Source organism: Triticum urartu, chromosome 6A, assembly GCF_056163025.1.
Source record: "Triticum urartu cultivar PI428250 chromosome 6A, HENAU_Tu73, whole genome shotgun sequence".
In the NCBI taxonomy this organism is placed as follows: Eukaryota; Viridiplantae; Streptophyta; class Magnoliopsida; order Poales; family Poaceae; genus Triticum; species Triticum urartu.
The window spans coordinates 257,817,589-257,824,812 of NC_141878.1; positions in this window are offsets into that span (position 1 = coordinate 257,817,589).

Here is a 7,224-nt window from a genome sequence, read left to right on the forward strand (position 1 = left end):
TGTGGTGAGACAACTGCGAATTTGACTCAGGATGACTACAAGCAATGGTGAAATTCCTTCAAGTTTCGGACAGGCTGTCAAGAAAGGAGCAGTGATGTTGAGTTCAGGTAACTCTTATGTGTGACACCCAATATGTGAGTTGTTCACTTTCACGTAGGTCAGTGATCAGTGTGTGATGGCGTTGGACTGTTTCTATGAAAGTTGGGAGCACAAACTAGAGTAACAAGGAACTTAATTTTGCTCGAGTGTTGACTGTGGTCAAGAAAAGGAGGGACTACAAGTTGCAGGTGGAGTCACATGGAGTCTTTGGACTAGCAGCGGTTCTCATGGGATAAACTCAAGTCCAATGTACATGGAAGTTTGACGCATGGACAAATCCTGGGTGGTGGAGTATATTCGCCAAGGTGGAGTTTGTTGGAGTTGTGTCGAATATAGTGTACAAGGTAGGTTACAGTTCGACTTGTAGTTGTATTGTGTTTAGATAGGATATGGAGTCGTGTCCTAATAGGACACTTGTATCCTAGGCCGCTCATATATAGCGGGGGTAGACACATGATGTAACCTATGCCAACATAATATCACAGGCGCGCAAGGGGGAGCTGGCAGCGTGTGTCGGCGCCCGGGTGGCCGGTGTGCGGTATTGTGACGGTGTCACGGGAAGGAGCGCCCGTAGTCAAGCCCCGGGGATGTAGCCATATCGGTGAACCTCGTTAACAAATCTCGGTGTCGTGCCTTGTGTGATTGCTTGATCCTCGGTAGATCGATGGAGCGCCTCCGATTTATTCTAACAAGCGGTATCATGAGCTAGGTTGTTCGGAGGTTGTGGATCGTCAATCTAGAGGAAATATCGAGTTTGAGATTGCAACCGAGTGCGGTGTGGTTCTCGACGAGATTGGAAAAGAGCGATCTAGACCTCGGAGATATCGATACGAATCAGATTCAACGACATATGGCAGCAGGACTGTCTATTGACGCAGAGCCTAGAAGCGGCCTGGTAGGTGCGCGTTGGCGCAGCAATTGTGAAGCCCAGCTGAGCAGCCGCGCAACAAAGGCCCAGGCGTGGGCACGCTTAGTAGACAAGGGCGCAAGGTTGCCTGTGCTAGCTTCTGGTGTGCAGACAAAGGGTGATGCGCGGAAGCGTTGCTGTGTAGATTCAATGGAGACTCCAGAGGCAAGGTACATGCTTGAGATTTGTTTGGTAAAAAGAAGAGTCTACGCTACAAGAAGAAGCTACTAGCAAAAGAAGATAGAAAAGCAGTGCAGAATGAATCCAATGGGGCAACTTTGCATGGAAGACTTTTTTGTGTCAAAGTTTGTTGAGATAGCTTGGTCCGTGTGTGGCATGGATGGTGACGTGCGTATAAGGCTCATGGAGTCTGGAGCATGTCATGCAGTCGAGTAAGTTCGGCTAGGTTGGACTGGACAGTCTGACGGATCGACGCAAGTCGGTTGGTATAGAAGACGGTGGTGGGATCGGCACGACGACATAGGAGCGTGATGCTGATGGTGACCAACTTCTGGGCGTGGAAACACGTGGTGTACATGCCCGAGGCTTGTGCGGCTTCGACAAGACTATGGCGCGGGATTGATTCAAGGTGGTGTATACACAGATCTTGAAGTCGATGAGGCGCAGGGGTGGATTGATCATCTACCATGGAGTCATGTTGAAGGTGGAGCTGGATGGAGGGGCTACGGCATAAGTCGACACAGAGTCGAAGCCTATTCAGCAGGGGAAAAAAGTGAGTGACATGCAATTCAAACTGGATCCTAGTGGTCGGATGGAAGCGTGATACTCGTCATCGGTCGGTGATGATCGGTGGTACTCTGCAATGGGGGTTGATTGGTGTGGTTTCGCGACCATTGAGACTCAACCATGATAGCGGAAGCTCGACGCGGTAATAGCGGCGAGGCATGCGGTATGCATGGGACATGGAGACGGCCCAGGGCTCTGGTGGTCATACATGTGGTGAGACAACTGCGAATTTGACTCAGGATGACTACAAGCAATGGTGAAATTCCTTCATGTTTCGGACAGGCTGTCAAGAAAGGAGCAGTGATGTTGAGTTCAGGTAACTCTTATGTGTGACACCCAATATGTGAGTTGTTCACTTTCACGTAGGTCAGTGATCAGTGTGTGATGGTGTTGGACTGTTGCTATGAAAGTTGGGAGCACAAACTAGAGTAACAAGGAACTTAATTTTGCTCGAGTGTTGACTGTGGTCAAGAAAAGGAGGGACTACAAGTTGGAGGTGGAGTCACATGGAGTCTTTGGACTAGCAGCGGTTCTCATGGGATAAACTCAAGTCCAATGTACATGGAAGTTTGACGCATGGACAAATCCTGGGTGGTGGAGTATATTCGCCAAGGTGGAGTTTGTTGGAGTTGTGTCGAATATAGTGTACAAGGTAGGTTACAGTTCGACTTGTAGTTGTATTGTGTTTAGATAGGATATGGAGTCGTGTCCTAATAGGACACTTGTATCCTAGGCCGCTCATATATAGCGGGGGTAGACACATGATGTAACCTATGCCAACATAATATCACAGGCGCGCAAGGGGGAGCCGGCGGCGTGTGTCGGCGCCCGGGTGGCCGGTGTGTGGTATTGTGACGGTGCCACGGGGAGGAGCGCCCGTAGTCAAGCCCCGGGGATGTAGCCATATCGGTGAACCTCGTTAACAAATCTTGGTGTCGTGCCTTGTGTGATTGCTTGATCCTCGGTAGATCGACGGAGCGCCTCCGATTTATTCTAACAAGTGGTATCATGAGCTAGGTTGTTCGGAGGTTGCGGATCGTCAATCTAGAGGAAATATCGAGTTTGAGATTGCAACCGAGTGCGGTGTGGTTCTCGACGAGATTGGAAAACAAGCGATCTAGACCTCGGAGATATCGATACGAATCAGATTCAACGACATATGGCAGCAGGACTGTCTATTGACGCAGAGCCTAGAAGCGGCCTGGTAGGTGCGCGTTGGCGCAGCAATTGTGAAGCCCAGCTGAGCAGGCGCGCAACAAAGGCCCAGGCGTGGGCACGCTTAGTAGACAAGGGCGCAAGGTTGCCTGTGCTAGCTTCTGGTGCGCAGACAAAGGGTGATGCGCGGAAGCGTTGCTGTGTAGATTCAATGGAGACTCTAGAGGCAAGGTACATGCTTGAGATTTTTTTGGTAAAAAGAAGAGTCTACGCTACAAGAAGAAGCTACTAGCAAAAGAAGATAGAAAAGCAGTGCAGAATGAATCCAATGGGGCAACTTTGCATGGAAGACTTTTTTGTGTCAAAGTTTGTTGAGATAGCTTGGTCCGTGTGTGGCATGGATGGTGACGTGCGTATAAGGCTCATGGAGTCTGGAGCATGTCATGCAGTCGAGTAAGTTCGGCTAGGTTGGACTGGACAGTCTGATGGATCGACGCAAGTTGGTTGGTATAGAAGACGGTGGTGGGATCGGCACGAGGACATAGGAGCGTGATGCTGATGGTGACCAACTTCTGGGCATGGAAACACGTGGTGTACATGCCCGAGGCTTGTGCGGCTTCGACAAGACTGTGGCGCGGGATTGATTCAAGGTGGTGTATACATGGATCTTGAAGTTGATGAGGCGCAGGGGTGGATTGATCATCTACCATGGAGTCATGTTGAAGGTGGAGCTGGATGGAGGGGCTACGGCATAAGTCGACAGAGAGTCGAAGCCTATTCAGCAGGGGAAAAAAGTGAGTGACATGCAATTCGGACTGGAGCCTAGTGGTCTGATGGAAGCGTGATACTCGTCATCGGTCGGTGATGATCGGTGGTACTCTGCAATGGGGGTTGAGTGGTGTGGTTTCGCGACCCTTGAGACTCAACCGGGATAGCGTAAGCTCGACGCGGTAATAGCGGCGAGGCATGCGGCATGCATGGGACATGGAGACGGCCCAGGGCTCTGGTGGTCATACATGTGGTGAGACAACTGCGAATTTGACTCAGGATGACTACAAGCAATGGTGAAATTCCTTCAAGTTTCGGACAGGCTGTCAAGAAAGGAGCAGTGATGTTGAGTTCAGGTAACTCTTATGTGTGACACCCAATATGTGAGTTGTTCACTTTCACGTAGGTCAGTGATCAGTGTGTGATGGCGTTGGACTGTTTCTATGAAAGTTGGGAGCACAAACTAGAGTAACAAGGAACTTAATTTTGCTCGAGTGTTGACTGTGGTCAAGAAAAGGAGGGACTACAAGTTGTAGGTGGAGTCACATGGAGTCTTTGGACTAGCAGCGGTTCTCATGGGATAAACTCAAGTCCAATGTACATGGAAGTTTGACGCATGGACAAATCCTGGGTGGTGGAGTATATTCGCCAAGGTGGAGTTTGTTGGAGTTGTGTCGAATATAGTGTACAAGGTAGGTTACAGTTCGACTTGTAGTTGTATTGTGTTTAGATAGGATATGGAGTCGTGTCCTAATAGGACACTTGTATCCTAGGCCGCTCATATATAGCGGGGGTAGACACATGATGTAACCTATGCCAACATAATATCACAGGCGCGCAAGGGGGAGCCGGCGGCGTGTGTCGGCGCCCGGGTGGCCGGTGTGCGGTATTGTGACGGTGTCACGGGGAGGAGCGCCCGTAGTCAAGCCCCGGGGATGTAGCCATATCGGTGAACCTCGTTAACAAATCTTGGTGTCGTGCCTTGTGTGCTTGCTTGATCCTCGGTAGATCGACGGAGCACCTCCGATTTATTCTAACAAGTGGTATCATGAGCTAGGTTGTTCGGAGGTTGTGGATCGTCAATCTAGAGGAAATATCGAGTTTCAGATTGCAACGGAGTGCGGTGTGGTTCTCGACGAGATTGGAAAAGAGCGATCTAGACCTCGGAGATATCGATACGAATCAGATTCAACGACATATGGCAGCAGGACTGTCTATTGACGCAGAGCCTAGAAGCGGCCTGGTAGGTGCGCGTTGGCGCAGCAATTGTGAAGCCCAGCTGAGCAGGCGCGCAACAAAGGCCCAGGCGTGGGCACGCTTAGTAGACAAGGGCGCAAGGTTGCCTGTGCTAGCTTCTGGTGCGCAGACAAAGGGTGATGCGCGGAAGCGTTGCTGTGTAGATTCAATGGAGACTCTAGAGGCAAGGTACATGCTTGAGATTTTTTTGGTAAAAAGAAGAGTCTACGCTACAAGAAGAAGCTACTAGCAAAAGAAGATAGAAAAGCAGTGCAGAATGAATCCAATGGGGCAACTTTGCATGGAAGACTTTTTCGTGTCAAAGTTTGTTGAGATAGCTTGGTCCGTGTGTGGCATGGATGGTGACGTGCGTATAAGGCTCATGGAGTCTGGAGCATGTCATGCAGTCGAGTAAGTTCGGCTAGGTTGGACTGGACAGTCTGACGGATCGACGCAAGTTGGTTGGTATAGAAGACGGTGGTGGGATCGGCACGACAACATAGGAGCGTGATGCTGATGGTGACCAACTTCTGGGCGTGGAAACACGTGGTGTACATGCCCGAGGCTTGTGCGGCTTCGACAAGACTATGGCGCGGGATTGATTCAAGGTGGTGTATACACGGATCTTGAAGTTGATGAGGCGCAGGGGTGGATTGATCATCTACCATGGAGTCATGTTGAAGGTGGAGCTGGATGGAGGGGCTACGGCATAAGTCGACAGAGAGTCGAAGCCTATTCAGCAGGGGAAAAAAGTGAGTGACATGCAATTCGGACTGGAGCCTAGTGGTCTGATGGAAGCGTGATACTCGTCATCGGTCGGTGATGATCGGTGGTACTCTGCAATGGGGGTTGAGTGGTGTGGTTTCGCGACCCTTGAGACTCAACCGGGATAGCGGAAGCTCGACGCGGTAATAGCGGCGAGGCATGCGGTATGCATGGGACATGGAGACGGCCCAGGGCTCTGGTGGTCATACATGTGGTGAGACAACTGCGAATTTGACTCAGGATGACTACAAGCAATGGTGAAATTCCTTCAAGTTTCGGACAGGCTGTGAAGAAAGGAGCAGTGATGTTGAGTTCAGGTAACTCTTATGTGTGACACCCAATATGTGAGTTGTTCACTTTCACGTAGGTCAGTGGTCAGTGTGTGATGGCGTTGGTCTGTTTCTATGAAAGTTGGGAGCACAAACTAGAGTAACAAGGAACTTAATTTTGCTCGAGTGTTGACTGTGGTCAAGAAAAGGAGGGACTACAAGTTGTAGGTGGAGTCACATGGAGTCTTTGGACTAGCAGCGGTTCTCATGGGATAAACTCAAGTCCAATGTACATGGAAGTTTGACGCATGGACAAATCCTAGGTGGTGGAGTATATTCGCCAAGGTGGAGTTTGTTGGAGTTGTGTCGAATATAGTGTACAAGGTAGGTTACAGTTCGACTTGTAGTTGTATTGTGTTTAGATAGGATATGGAGTCGTGTCCTAATAGGACACTTGTATCCTAGGCCGCTCATATATAGCGGGGGTAGACACATGATGTAACCTATGCCAACATAATATCACAGGCGCGCAAGGGGGAGCCGGCGGCGTGTGTCGGCGCCCGGGTGGCCGGTGTGCGGTATTGTGACGGTGTCACGGGGAGGAGCGCCTGTAGTCAAGCCCCGGGGATGTAGCCATATCGATGAACCTCGTTAACAAATCTTGGTGTCGTGCCTTGTGTGATTGCTTGATCCTCGGTAGATCGACGGAGCGCCTCCGATTTATTCTAACAAGTGGTATCATGAGCTAGGTTGTTCGGAGGTTGTGGATCGTCAATCTAGAGGAAATATCGAGTTTCAAATTGCAACGGAGTGCGGTGTGGTTCTCGACGAGATTGGAAAAGAGCGATCTAGACCTCGGAGATATCGATACGAATCAGATTCAACGACATATGGCAGCAGGACTGTCTATTGACGCAGAGCCTAGAAGCGGCCTGGTAGGTGCGCGTTGGCGCAGCAATTGTGAAGCCCAGCTGAGCAGGCGCGCAACAAAGGCCCAGGCGTGGGCACGCTTAGTAGACAAGGGCGCAAGGTTGCCTGTGCTAGCTTCTGGTGCGCAGACAAAGGGTGATGCGCGGAAGCGTTGCTGTGTAGATTCAATGGAGACTCTAGAGGCAAGGTACATGCTTGAGATTTTTTTGGTAAAAAGAAGAGTCTACGCTACAAGAAGAAGCTACTAGCAAAAGAAGATAGAAAAGCAGTGCAGAATGAATCCAATGGGGCAACTTTGCATGGAAGACTTTTTTGTGTCAAAGTTTGTTGAGATAGCTTGGTCCGTGT